This window comes from Rattus norvegicus, chromosome X, assembly GCF_021556685.1.
Source record: "Rattus norvegicus strain SHRSP/BbbUtx chromosome X, alternate assembly SHRSP_T2T, whole genome shotgun sequence".
Classification (NCBI taxonomy): Eukaryota; Metazoa; Chordata; class Mammalia; order Rodentia; family Muridae; genus Rattus; species Rattus norvegicus.
In genome coordinates, this window is record NC_141554.1 from 105,616,964 (window position 1) to 105,631,050 (window position 14,087).

The 14,087-nt window shown below is 41.9% G+C and overlaps 1 protein-coding gene across 1 annotated transcript in view; it reads right to left on the bottom strand.

Annotated features, from left to right (window-relative positions):
• Trmt2b (tRNA methyltransferase 2B) overlaps positions 1-14,087 on the bottom strand; it is a 126,238-nt gene that overhangs the window by 49,524 nt on the left and 62,627 nt on the right.

Here is a 14,087-nt window from a genome sequence, read left to right on the forward strand (position 1 = left end):
TCAAATCCCTCTAGAAAGAGAAATCTCCAGCCAGGAAATAATGCCGAAGTGCATTCCTGTCTATGTGAGGAGAATTCAGTTAGCCAGAAGCATGCCAACAGTGCTAGCAGGCAGAGTTGATTGAGCACTTCCGCTTTGTCAGATGCTGCGCTAACTCCTTTACATATATTATTGCCTCTCATCTTCAGAAGCTTATGATGTCTGTTCTATTATCACCATCTCACAGAGGCAGAAAGTGATGCTCAGATGGGTTAGGTAATTTGTCCCTGGGCCCTCACTAGGAGGTAGCAGCACTAGTTTTTAAACTAAAGTCCAAGTCCACGGGGGCTGTAAAGATGACTCAGTGGATAAGAGGACTTGATGTGCAAGCATGGGGACTTGAGTTTACATCCCAGTGCCCGTGTAAAACAAAGCAGGGTCTGAATATGCATGCACCTGTAAGCCCAGAACTCTAAGGGGAAGAGACAGGAGGACCACTGAGACTTGCTGACTGCTTGCATAGTTCCAGGTTCAGTGAGAGACTGTCTCGAGAAGAGTAATACAGAGCAGGGCTCCCCTCATCTCTTTCTGGCATCTATGTGTATGAACACCCCCACACACATGCACGCGTATCACACACAAATACACCACACTCTCATACACACATACATTCACTCATAATTAAATAAACAGAAAGCCAAACTCCACATTACATGCTCCCAATTATCCTAGACTGCTTCCCCAAGCAGCATAAACCAATCGACCTATTATTTGATAGATAGAAACCTTTCAACTAAAAACTTGTCTTACAACCCTACCTGAAAGACATTTCTTCTCCTTCTCCTTCTCCTTCTCCTTCTCCTTCTTCTCTTTGTGTAGCTCTGGCTGTCTTAGAACTCTCTATGTAGACTAGGCTGGCCTCAAACTCACACAGATGCCCCTGTACTGGACTCCCAGAATACTGGGATTAAAGGTATGTCGCACCAAGGCTGCTTTCTTATATCTAAAGGAACCACATTAAATGCCTTAGAGGTCTTCAATGTGCTTGAAAGCTCAACTAATTAGCTGTGGCACTGGAAAGCAACTTACAAAATCTCTAGTCAAACCTTTGTTATACAGATAAAGAAATTCCCAGTATGGTATGACTGGACACTGGGAGCAATGTTTCAGAAATCCCCATCTTCTATGTGTCTACGTCTGCATCCTCCCTAGGCCATTTAAGTCTTCTAACTCTACCTGCTTTACCTGGTAAAGAATTCTAGAGTACAGCAGTTTCAGCCTTGGAAGCAATAAATGCCTTCATTGAAGAAGTATTAGTGCTGGGGCTGCATAGGGGTAGAGCCCCTGCCTAGTATGCACAAGGCAACAGGCTGGATTCTCAGCACAAAAGAGAAGAGTCTTATAATACGGGAGACTGCAATTCAATAAACCATGATTTCCTTCTTTGGTTGGTTTGGTTTGGGTTTTTGGGACAGGGTTTCTATGTGTACCTCTGGCAGTCCTGGAACTTGATCTGTAGACCAGGCTGGCCTCCAACTCTGATATCTGCCTGCTTTTGTCTCCTGAGTGTTGGGATTAAAGGTGTGAGCCACCACAGCTAGCTGATAACACCAAGACCTTTTAGAGAATAGACTATCTACACATCTTTCTTCATGCCATGTGTCTTTTTCAGCAAGAATGTGTTCTTAGCCAACAGAGAAAGGTATAATCAGTAAGTAAGCCTATGAACATGAGCGAGGTAGAGAAGGTCCAGAACCACCCCACTCCACTGTCGTGTCTTCCATCCATGAATTCATAGACATAGCTAATGATGTTTCCATGGAGATTCTAAATCCAGTCAAGATGACAATGATGATTAATGTCACATCTTGTCAGAAATACTTTAAGCACATGGCCTTGGCCCACAATTCAAACTTCACATAGCTCATGTACTTAGATCTTCCAAGGGAGATCTAGGCTTCAGGACTACAGAGTTTACTGTGGATAGGAAGGGAGGTCCCTTTGCTTAAATGGTTTTCAGTTCTGCACTCCAGCCCCTGCTAATTATACACAACAGCATCACACAAAACTGGGCATGAGAGCGTATGCTTATAATCCTAGCACTCTGGAGGTAAGGACAGGAAGATCAGGAGTTCAAGGTCATTGGTGGCTGCAGACCAAGTTTGATACCAGTCAGGCCACAAGACGCCTATCAAAGCAACAACCAAAAATGTGGAAATTGAAATTGTAGGACAACTAATCACTTCTTTTCCAGGCAGTTGCTGCTGGAATGACATAATAAGGAGATGTAGCAAACACCATTTTCTTCAGGAGACTCTTGCACACCAACTATTGTTCTTGTCCTGAAGATGCCAGTGGCCATGGCTAGGTTAGGAGTCAAACTGAGGCTCAATGTTTTACCACCCAACTCCACAAACCCTTTATCTTTGTCAGAAGACCAAACATTGAGAGTTCTGCCTGAAAGAGGTATGAAGAAAGACAGCCATCACTCAAGCTTTTAGAACTTGGAATGGTCCCTTCAGCTCACTACATTTTCACAAATGCACCTAGAGCTGTGGCCATGGCATCCCTGCTTACTACAGTATCCCTCCAGCCATAAGAATCCATTCCTCACTCCTCTTCACATTTCTCATACTTTCAGACTCTATAGGGGACAGCAGTGGCACTGTGATCCCAGGAGAGGGGGGAAGCAGCAGATATTTTATACTGTTCTTATGTTAGGATCAGATCTGGGTCAGAGGTTGTAGAAGCTGAGAGCTTACACTACTGCGTCTGCATCCAGGAGGAGTCTGGCTCAGGTCCAGGCAGCCTGAGAGGTTCTGCTGTGGAGTGGGTAGGCAGAGCAACGTTAACAAAGCACCCAGACTATGCTGTGTTGATGACTCAAAAGTCCCACCGGATCCCACGCTCATGCTAGTTGCCACTTCCAGGAACTAAAATAAACCTTTAGTGCTAAGAGACAGCAGGCCTTTGGGTCTGTTCAGGAAAATAAGCCCAGCCCTATGAATTGGCATGCTATTTCACACAGTGGAATGCTACACCACCATTAAGCACGCAATTATGTGCGCTGTGGGGATGGAAATCGGAATGTGCAATGATGTTAAGTGAAAACAACAGATGACAGAGAAAGCATGCTGATTGCAGCTATGGAAAGCATACATATGAGAGAGAAAGAGTACTTCTCTAAAGAGATGCAGAAAGGAACAGGCACTCTAATTCTGTTAGAGTCCATGGCCTTTTACTTTTTTAAAAAAATAAGACCACATTATTCAGACTGGCCTAGAACCTATCATTCAGCTGGAATAGAGCAGATGTACCTGCATGCTAGTCTTCCAAACATTTTGGGGGAGAAGGGGAATGTCCTGGCAACTTTTATGTCAACTTGACATAGTTAATGCCATCTGAGAGGAGGGAACCTCAATGAAGAAAATACTTCCACAGAACTGAGTTCTAGGCAGGCCTGTAGGATTTTCTGAATTAGTGATTAATGAGGGCGTGCCTAGTCCATTGCAGGTGATGCCACCCTAGGGCTGGTGGTCCTGGGTTCTATAAGAAAGCAGGCTGAGCAAACTGTGAGGAGCAAGGCAGTAAGCAGCACCCCTCCGTGGCCTCTGCATCAGCTCCTGCCTCCAGGTTCTAGCCCTGCTTTGGTTCCTGTTCTGAATTTCCTCAGTGACAGAGTACACCATGGACATGTAAGCCAAATAAATCCTTTTCTCCTCAACTTGAAATTGATCATGGTGAAAAGGGATAACATTTAAATGCAAATAAAAAAAATCCAATGAAATAAAAAATAAAAAATCCAATAAGAGAAAAAATGTTGAAGAAAAGAAAAGAAAAGAAATCGATCGTGGTGTTTCATTGGAGCAATAGAAACCCTAACTAAGCAAAGGGTCTCATTATAGCTCAGGCTTGCCTAAGGCTTACTATATTAACAAGGATAACCTTGAACTTCTAAGCCTCCTGTCTCTACTTCCCAAGTGTTGGGATTAAAGGCATGCATTTCCCTGTCTGTTTTACACAGTACTGGGGATGGAACCCAAGGCTTCCTGAATGCTACACAGGCACCCTACTAACTACTGTACTCACAGTTTTTAAAGAAATTTTTCATTCTTGTCCTATGTGGTTCAGAGACACCTGTTTTGTTTTTTGTTTTTTTTGTTTTTTTTTTTTGTTTTTTGTTTTTTTGTTTTATTTTGTTTTTTGGTTTTTTAGCTTCCATAATAGTAAACGTCACATAGGATTTGATTCAGAATATAAACAACTGAATACCACACTGAAGAATTCCTTCCAAACCTCAAGCCAACCAAACAATTCCACTACCAGAATCTATACACATCTGGGCCTCTATTAAGTCAAGCTACATCGCTTTGAAACACGACCGCTTATTCTGAAAGAAAGGAAACCCACTCCCCTCTTGGTAATCTGCCAGCAGGTACTTATTTGTAAGACACTGCTATCTACCTCGTAGCTAGCTTGTTACCTTGTCCCATGGAGCACTTAGAATTAGTCATTCTTTATCTACCACACATCTGGGTATCGAGTTTAATAAATTTCTCTCTCTGGATAACGTATAGACCTTTTTGCCTCTAGGACTGGTTTTCAGTCAATACTTAGTTTTTTGCATTTAAAAAATGGGAGAGTGGTTTGGTAGGAGGGGAGGAGGCTATGCAAACCCAGGTTAAACTTCAATTTTTTTTTTCCCTCTCTAGTGCTGGGATAGCAGGAGTGTGCCAATGCGCCCAGCTGTTTGTGTTATTTTGTTGTGTTAACTTTGTATACTGAAACAGACTTTACATTTACTGGAGCTGCCAATATTGTACAAAGAGGTGATACAGACCTTTCTTTTTTTTTTTATTAACTTGAGTATTTCTTATATACATTTCGAGTGTTATTCCCTTTCCCGGTTTCCGGGCAAACATCCCCCTCCCCCCTCCCCTTCCTTATGGGTGTTCCCCTCCCAACCCTCCCTCCATTGCCGCCCTCCCCCCCAACAGTCTAGTTCACTGGGGCTTCAGTCTTAGCAGGACCCAGGGCTTCCCCTTCCACTGGTGCTCTTACTAGTATATTCATTGCTACCTATGAGGTCAGAGTCCAGGGTCAGTCCATGTATAGTCTTTGGGTAGTGGCTTAGTCCCTGGAAGCTCTGGTTGCTTGGCATTGTTGTACATATGGGGTCTCGAGCCCCTTCAAGCTCTTCCAGTTCTTTCTCTGATTCCTTCAACAGGGGTCCTATTCTCAGTTCAGTGGTTTGCTGCTGGCATTCGCCTCTGTATTTGCTGTATTCTGGCTGTGTCTCTCAGGAGCGATCTACATCCGGCTCCTGTCGGTCTGCACTTCTTTGCTTCATCCATTTTATCTACTTTGGTGGCTGTATATGTATGGGCCACATGTGGGGCAGGCTCTGAATGGGTGTTCCTTCAGTCTCTGTTTTAATCTTTGCCTCTCTCTTCCCTGCCAAGGGTATTCTTGTTCCCCTTTTAAAGAAGGAGTGAAGCATTCACATTTTGATCATCCGTCTTGAGTTTCATTTGTTCTAGGCATCTAGGGTAATTCAAGCATTTGGGCTAATAGCCACTTATCAATGAGTGCATACCATGTATGTCTTTCTGTGATTGGGTTAGCTCACTCAGGATGATATTTTCCAGTTCCAGCCATTTGCCTACGAATTTCATAAAGTCATTGTTTTTGATAGCTGAGTAATATTCCATTGTGTAGATGTACCACATTTTCTGTATCCATTCCTCTGTTGAAGGGCATCTGGGTTCTTTCCAGCTTCTGGCTATTATAAATAAGGCTGCGATGAACATAGTGGAGCACGTGTCTTTTTTATATGTTGGGGCATCTTTTGGGTATATGCCCAAGAGAGGTATAGCTGGATCCTCAGGCAGTTCAATGTCCAATTTTCTGAGGAACCTCCAGACTGATTTCCAGAATGGTTGCACCAGTCTGCAATCCCACCAACAATGGAGGAGTGTTCCTCTTTCTCCGCATCCTCGCCAGCATCTGCTGTCACCTGAGTTTTTGATCTTAGCCATTCTCACTGGTGTGAGGTGAAATCTCAGGGTTGTTTTGATTTGCATTTCCCTTATGACTAAAGATGTTGACCATTTCTTTAGGTGTTTCTCAGCCATTCAGCATTCCTCAGCTGTGAATTGTTTGTTTAGCTCTGAACCCCATTTTTAATAGGGTTATTTGTCTCCCTGCGGTCTAACTTCTTGAGTTCTTTGTATATTTTGGATATAAGGCCTCTATCTGTTGTAGGATTGGTAAAGATCTTTTCCCAATCTGTTGGTTGCCGTTTTGTCCTAACCACAGTGTCCTTTGCCTTACAGAAGCTTTGCAGTTTTATGAGATCCCATTTGTCGATTCTTGATCTTAGAGCATAAGCCATTGGTGTTTTGTTCAGGAAATTTTTTCCAGTGCCCATGTATTCCAGATGCTTCCCTAGTTTTTCTTCTATTAGTTTGAGTGTGTCTGGTTTCATGTGGAGGTCCTTGATCCACTTGGACTTAAGCTTTGTACAGGGTGATAACCATGGATCGATCTGCATTCTTCTACATGTTGACCTCCAGTTGAACCAGCACCATTTGCTGAAAATGCTATCTTTTTTCCATTGGATGGTTTTGGCTCCTTTGTCAAAAATCAAGTGACCATAGGTGTGTGGGTTCATTTCTGGGTCTTCAATTCTATTCCATTGGTCTATCTGTCTGTCTCTGTACCAATACCATGCAGTTTTTATCACTATTGCTCTGTAATACTGCTTGAGTTCAGGGATAGTGATTCCCCCTGAAGTCCTTTTATTGTTGAGGATAGTTTTAGCTATCCTGGGTTTTTTGTTATTCCAGATGAATTTGCAAATTGTTCTGTCTAACTCTTTGAAGAATTGGATTGGTATTTTGATGGGGATTGCATTGAATCTGTAGATCGCTTTTGGTAAAATGGCCATTTTTACTATATTAATCCTGCCAATCCATGAGCATGGGAGATCTTTCCATCTTCTGAGGTCTTCTTCAATTTCTTTCTTCAGTGTCTTGAAGTTCTTATTGTACAGATCTTTTACTTGCTTGGTTAAAGTCACACCGAGGTACTTTATATTATTTGGGTCTATTATGAAGGGTGTCGTTTCCCTAATTTCTTTCTCGGCTTGTTTCTCTTTTGTGTAGAGGAAGGCTACTGATTTATTTGAGTTAATTTTATACCCTGCCACTTTGCTGAAGTTGTTTATCAGCTTTAGGAGTTCTCTGGTGGAACTTTTGGGATCACTTAAATATACTATCATATCATCTGCAAATAGTGATATTTTGACTTCTTCTTTTCCGATCTGTATCCCCTTGACCTCCTTTTGTTGTCTGATTGCTCTGGCTAGAACTTCAAGAACTATATTGAATAAGTAGGGAGAGAGTGGGCAGCCTTGTCTAGTCCCTGATTTTAGTGGAATTGCTTCAAGTTTCTCTCCATTTAGTTTAATGTTAGCAACTGGTTTGCTGTATATGGCTTTTACTATGTTTAGGTATGGGCCTTGAATTCCTGATCTTTCCAGGACTTTTATCATGAAGGGGTGTTGAATTTTGTCAAATGCTTTCTCAGCATCTAATGAAATGATCATGTGGTTTTGTTCTTTCAGAGTTTGTTTATATAATGGATCACGTTGATGGTTTTCCGTATATTGAACCATCCCTGCATGCCTGGGATGAAGCCTACTTGGTCATGGTGGATGATTGTTTTGATGTGCTCTTGGATTCGGTTTGCCAGAATTTTATTGAGTATTTTTGCGTCGATATTCATAAGGGAAATTGGTCTGAAGTTCTCTTTCTTTGTTGTGTCTTTGTGTGGTTTAGGTATAAGAGTAATTGTGGCTTCATAGAAGGAATTCGTTAGTGATCCATCTGTTTCAATTTTGTGGAATAGTTTGGATAATATTGGTATGAGGTCTTCTATGAAGGTCTGATAGAATTCTGCACTAAACCCGTCTGGACCTGGGCTCTTTTTGGTTGGGAGACCTTTAATGACTGCTTCTATTTCCTTAGGAGTTATGGGGTTGTTTAACTGGTTTATCGATACAGACCTTTCAACCTAGATAGCTCTAATGGTAGCCTCTTATCTACCTCCAGTACACTGACCCAAACAATCATATTATCATCCAATTAGTACAACAGTAGTTACTAAAGAGTTATTTAGGTTTTACCAGCGTTTCCCACTAATGCCTCTTTTCCATTCGGTATCTAATCCAGGATCATATACAGTACAGCGTTTAACCTTCCTCATCTCCAAAACAAGTTTTCTCTTTCGAGGCTAAATAGAGGTAACTCAGTATATATTCTGAATCTGAAAGGAAATGCCATCATATCTGTATGAACATCCTGAATGCAAGGTATTTCATCAGGGTTAGTGTCAAGAAAGAAAAGGAAGAGGAACAGGAGAAAAAGAAGTCTTCCATTAGCACTTCTTACAACTGTACAAAGGGATTTGACAAGTAGGTTATATTTAGCAAGCAACATTATGAAGGTGACAAAGTAAGAGGGATGGCCTTCCCTGTCTCTTTTGTCTGTTTCATTTCTCCTCAAACTGCATTTTAAATTTTCACTAGAAACTGTAATATTTAAGTATAACATAAACACCGAGAAATGAACACCCACACCCACTGGGAAGGGACTCTGCTATGTGTGATTTTGTTTGCCGGAAAATAAGTATCAGCTTCCAATGGTTCCAGTTAACAATTTCTCAGCTTTTACGGTGATGCAAATGATATATATTTGGTAGAAAATATATTTTGGATTTTAAGTTCAGATTTTTCCCTAGGGTACTGACATGTAGCCCCATGCACTCTAATGATGGGGGCCATCTCACAGGCAGTCAGGCTGTCACAAAAGTGAACAGCTGCTACTCTATTGTGTGCAACGGCTGCTAAACTAATGTTAGTAGGTCAGGTGGATTAAATGCATTTTTTAGCTCATGATGGATGATGGAGACTCAGCCTCTGTGTGGACCACCGTTATCCTTATTCTACAGGGAGAGGGTTAAGAAACAAAGTTGAAGAGGCTAAGTAAGTTGTCCAAAGTCACAAGAGCTTGTAAATGATATAGACAGGATTCAAGACCAGGTCAGCCTGATTCCAAAGCGGCTCCTTTTAGCATGTCAGATTGTGTCTCTGAGCTCCTGCCACAGTTCAGACACTGCTGAATGTTAGGGGTCCAGTACTTGATTCCTAAAGGCCTGGGCAGCAACTAACTCCTAAGCAGCTAAGCATAACATAGTCCCACCTTGCTCTCAAACATTCTTTGGCTTGGTTACAAAAAACTAGGAAATACAAATGGTGACTCTCACCAGACGCAGCGGTGTTCACTTATAACCCTAGCATCTGGAATCTAGAAGCAGGAGGACCACTAAAAGTTCAAGGTCAGACTGTTCCCCATACCTGCTTCCAGGACAGCCAGAGCTACATAGTAAGACCCTATATCAAAAATCCCAAAACACATGGTTTAAAACAGTATCTTGAACTATTAAATCATCTTCAGGTCTTCAGATAAAAGACCTCTACCCCGTAAGTACCATGAGGCTAGCAGTTATAGATGGGCTTTTAAAATAAAATGTATTTATGTGTATGAATGTTTTGCCTGTATGTATGTGTTTCACAGGCATAGCGTGTCCACAGAGGTCAGAAGAGAAGGTCAGATACTCTGGACCTAGAGGTACAGATCATTGTGAACCATCATGTGGGCACTTGGAACAGAACCCAGGTCCTCTGCAAAAGTAACAAGTATTGTTAACTTACTGAGCCATTTCTCTCTCACCCTACAGAAGGGCTTGAGGATATTTATAATACTTATTTCTCCATTGTGTGGCTTGTGGCCAGGTGGGGATAATGTCATCTAGCTGGGTTCCTCTGAGGTAAATTAATGAGAAATACAATGTGGAAATATATATGGTAATGGAATAGAATCTGCTGAGGGGAAATGTATATGTCTCAAAAATAATAGTTATAGTTCATCTCAAAATAACATTCATCCCCTTGAATTTGGGATAATTGGCAAGTTCTAAGAGAGAATGGTTCATGATTGCACTTTGTAGACAAGACATTCTGAATTATATTTCTAAGGAAGAATGAGTAATGATCCTAGGAGTTATAAATTGTAATTTGATTTAAGGGTGAATGGTTAGAGGACTTAAATCTTAGCAAATGCCAATCAGTTTCTTTTCCTGTGTGAAGACAACCAAGCACATCAAATACTCAAACCCCATGGTTCTTAGTGCTAGGCACCCACTGCAACCTTCAGTGTTTATGTGGTACTTCTAGAGACTACAATTCCCTTTCCTTCTTTTTCTTTCTTTCTTTCTTTCTTTCTTTCTTTCTTTCTTTCTTTCTTTCTTTTCTTTTCTTTTCTTTTCTTTTCTTTCTTTCTTAGATAAGGTTTCTCTGTGTAGCCCTGGCTGTCTTGAAACTCACTTTGTAGACCAGGATGGCCTCGAACTCAGAGATCTACCTGCCTCTCTCTCCCAAGTGCTGGGATTATAGGCATGTGCCACTATCTGCTGTCCAGACTATGGCAATTTAATTAGTTAGGATGTGACCTAAGCCTTGGAATTTGAGAAAAAAAATCCCTAGAGGAATTTAAGTCACAGATGAGATTGGGGACTGTTGCCTTAAGACAATTGTGTCTGCCCATCAGAATCACTTTGCACATCTGTTAAAAATTCAGATGGTCCACTCACATAATTAGAGAGATGGCTCAGCTGTTAAAGGGTTGGGCTCACAACCAAAACCATCAAAAAATTCAGATATTTGGACCATACCCTACACTAATTAAATCGGAACATCTGCTTCAAGTCCATGACCTAAGTTGAGATCTGGCCATTATGCCTTACTCTAAGTGACTCCATATTGTATAAAACAGTAGCTTTTCACACTGTGCACTGACCTAGGCAGATTTCAACTCCATTTTGAAAGGATGACTAGCCCTTGAGTAGATCCAGAAATGACAGGCAACAACCATTCAGCACATGCTGATAAATGACTTATTCTTTAGAATAGAAACCAATCCATCTTAACACATTTATTGGGGGTGAAATAAGACTGCAGGGGCATATTAAAATCATATCAAGGAAATGAGGCTCAGGAATTTACCAAACACAACAACCAAGGAAGGGTGTATATCTACACCGTGATGACGTGACCCTACATCAACCTATCATCTGATTCGTGGTACGTGCATGTCACAGCCCAAGGACTCCTTCACTTGGCTTGGTTCCTTACTGTTGATGAAGCCTATTTGACTTCCTGCCCATCCACCTGTTTGCCCATCTGGGCCTGAGATTAACCCACCATTTCCTCCTCCACCCAGTTCTGCCTTTTAACCTCGCAGTTGCACACTGCAGTTGTGCTCCAAAATTTGCCTTGCACAGCTCCCTCCCAGCCTGAGTTGGTGCACTGTCTTGTCAATACAAACTCTCCTGAGCCCATTCGTGAAACCTCCCAAACGCTGCCGCAGCCTCTTTAACTTTTATTCGTTCTCTAACGCATCCACATAGGCAGAGCTGTATTGGTGTATTGAGTGTGTGCTGTGTGTTATGACAGTTACTGAATGAAACTGGAATAAAAGAACTTGCATTCACCTCACCCAGGCTTCTAAGCTAGGAAGATTTTTGTGACAAATTGCCATTGAAGCTGCTAAAGCTTGTGAATTTATTCAATAAATTCTGACATTGTTGAATGTGGTACAAATGTGTTCCTCTACATTTTTGGTAGAGTGCAGTCACAGCAAGCTAGGGGATTTTCAAAAGCATCACAGGAGGGCCGTCAACATAACTCTGTGGATAAAGGTGCTTGCTGCCAAATGTGGCTATCCAGAATTTATGTAGTAGAAGGAGAGAACTGACTTCTACAAGTTGTCCTCTGACCTTCTACATGCAAGATGTGACAGGAGGGCACACATACATTTAATGAATGCAATTAAAGCACCACAAGAAGTTAGAATGGGCGGATAAGCCTGAGAACCACTGTGGTAGGTAAAACTCCAAGACTGGCATAAGAGCAATGGCAAAAGCAGACAGTGATGGCTCACACTTGCAATTCCAGCACTAGAGAAGTTGAGGCAGGAGGACTACTTTGAGTCCCACATTAACCAGGGCTACATAGAAAGACGCTGTCTCAAACAAACAACAACCAAAATGGAGCCATGATGAAGCCGGCACTGGCACTTGGTAGCAACTTAAATTTTTTTTTTTGGTTCTTTTTTTTTTTTTTTTTCGGAACTGGGGACCGAACCCAGGCCCTTGCGCTTCCTAGGCAAGCGCTCTACCACTGAGCTAAATCCCCAGCCCCGCAACTTAAATTTTTAAAAAGAGACTGCTTTTATGATGATCATGGATGGAATCAGGGAGCATGCGCGTGGAGCTGAAGACAATGCCTTGCTGGAGTTGGTTCACTAATTCCACCGTGTGGGTTCTGGGAATTGAAGTCATCGATTATCTGCCCTGGCAGCAAGTGCCTTTATCTGCAGAGCTATCTTGCCTGCCTTCAGCAACTTTAAAATGAGACTTCTCAGCAGCCAGCTCTGAAAGACTGGAAGCAAACTGAGGAGAAATCCTTAAAGAATTATTTTACTTTAAGATTAAAGTGACCTCACGTTATTTCCCCGTGAGTGTATGAGAGTTAATTTTATGGCTCATTTAGAATCACTCGCCACTAACGGTATGGAACAGGATTTCTTCCATACATACCTACTGTCTTAGCTTGTTTTTGACTGCTGTGGTAAAGGCCATGACCAGAAGTAACTTGGGGAGGAAAGTTTATTTTAGCTTATAGACAGAGGAAGCCAAGGCAGGACCTGAAGCAGAGACCACAGAGGAGTGCTGCTCACTGGCTTCCTCCTGTGGCTCATTCACTTTGCTTTATTATACAACCCAGAAGCACCTGCAGGGATGGCACCACCCACAACAGGCTGAGCTGCCCACAATTCTCATCAATCAAGAAAATGCCCCAGAGACATGCCCACAGATCACTTTGATAAATGCAATTCAATAGTGGTCCCCTCTTCTTCATTATTCTTACTATGTGTCAAGGTGACAAAAAGAAAACAAACAAACAAAAAAAAAACATTATCAGAACATCACCACAACGATTATAGCAGATAAGCAAAATTAAATGCTTTTCAGTGAGAAAATCAGTACTCGCAGCTCTTAGGTGATTCTAGTGAGGAAGAGTATCTGCAATCTGATGTGGAGTTCTATTCATCACATTAACACCATCTTGGAGACAAAAACCCAGGACAAGGATTCTCACTCCACCCCATGGCACATGTGTATGTAAAAATTGTCTGGGGAGCTTTAAAAATAATGGTGTTGAGGCCTCGCACACAATGAAGACACACATCCAAAACTATCTGAAGACGTTATGTTCAAGAGCCTTGTTTCAACAGGTCCTTAGCAAGATGGCTCACAGGGTAAAGGCGCTTGCCACCAAGTCTGATCATCTGAATCCTATCCCTGGTACCTACATGCAGGAGGAGAAAGTCAACTGTGGAAAGTTGTCGTTCGACTTCCATACTCAAGGACATATACGTAAGCAAGCAAGTAAAGAAACAGATGTAATAAAGTCCTTAGGTGATTTGCGTGTAACCAAGGCTGAGAACAGTCACACGGGGTTAGTGGTTCTCTAACTAGAGTGTGTATTAGCATCACCAGCAAGGGGTAGAAAAACACAGATCTCTGCATCCCAAGCCCAGTGCATCCAATTCAGCCAAATGATGCCTAAAATGCTGTGCTTCTAACTGGCTCAATGGATGCCAAAGCTGCAGGGCCAAAGAATCCACTTGCCAAGCACTGGCTCTCAACCTTGGCTACACATTGGCATCACAAGATGTATGGAGGGTACCTGTTAAGAACACTGATATCTGATGTCTAAAACCAGAGACACTGATAAAGGATATACAATTGAATGCTTTGAGCCATAAAGAGTAGTTTTATAATGTCAAGCAGATTAAGCCAGTCTCAGAAAGACAGATACCAAGTTTTCTTTCATACATGACCTAAACTTAGAATCAAAAACTGTCTAGATTATCAAAAGGAGACTAACATGAATGAGCTAAGAAGATTTTGCAGGGGAAAGA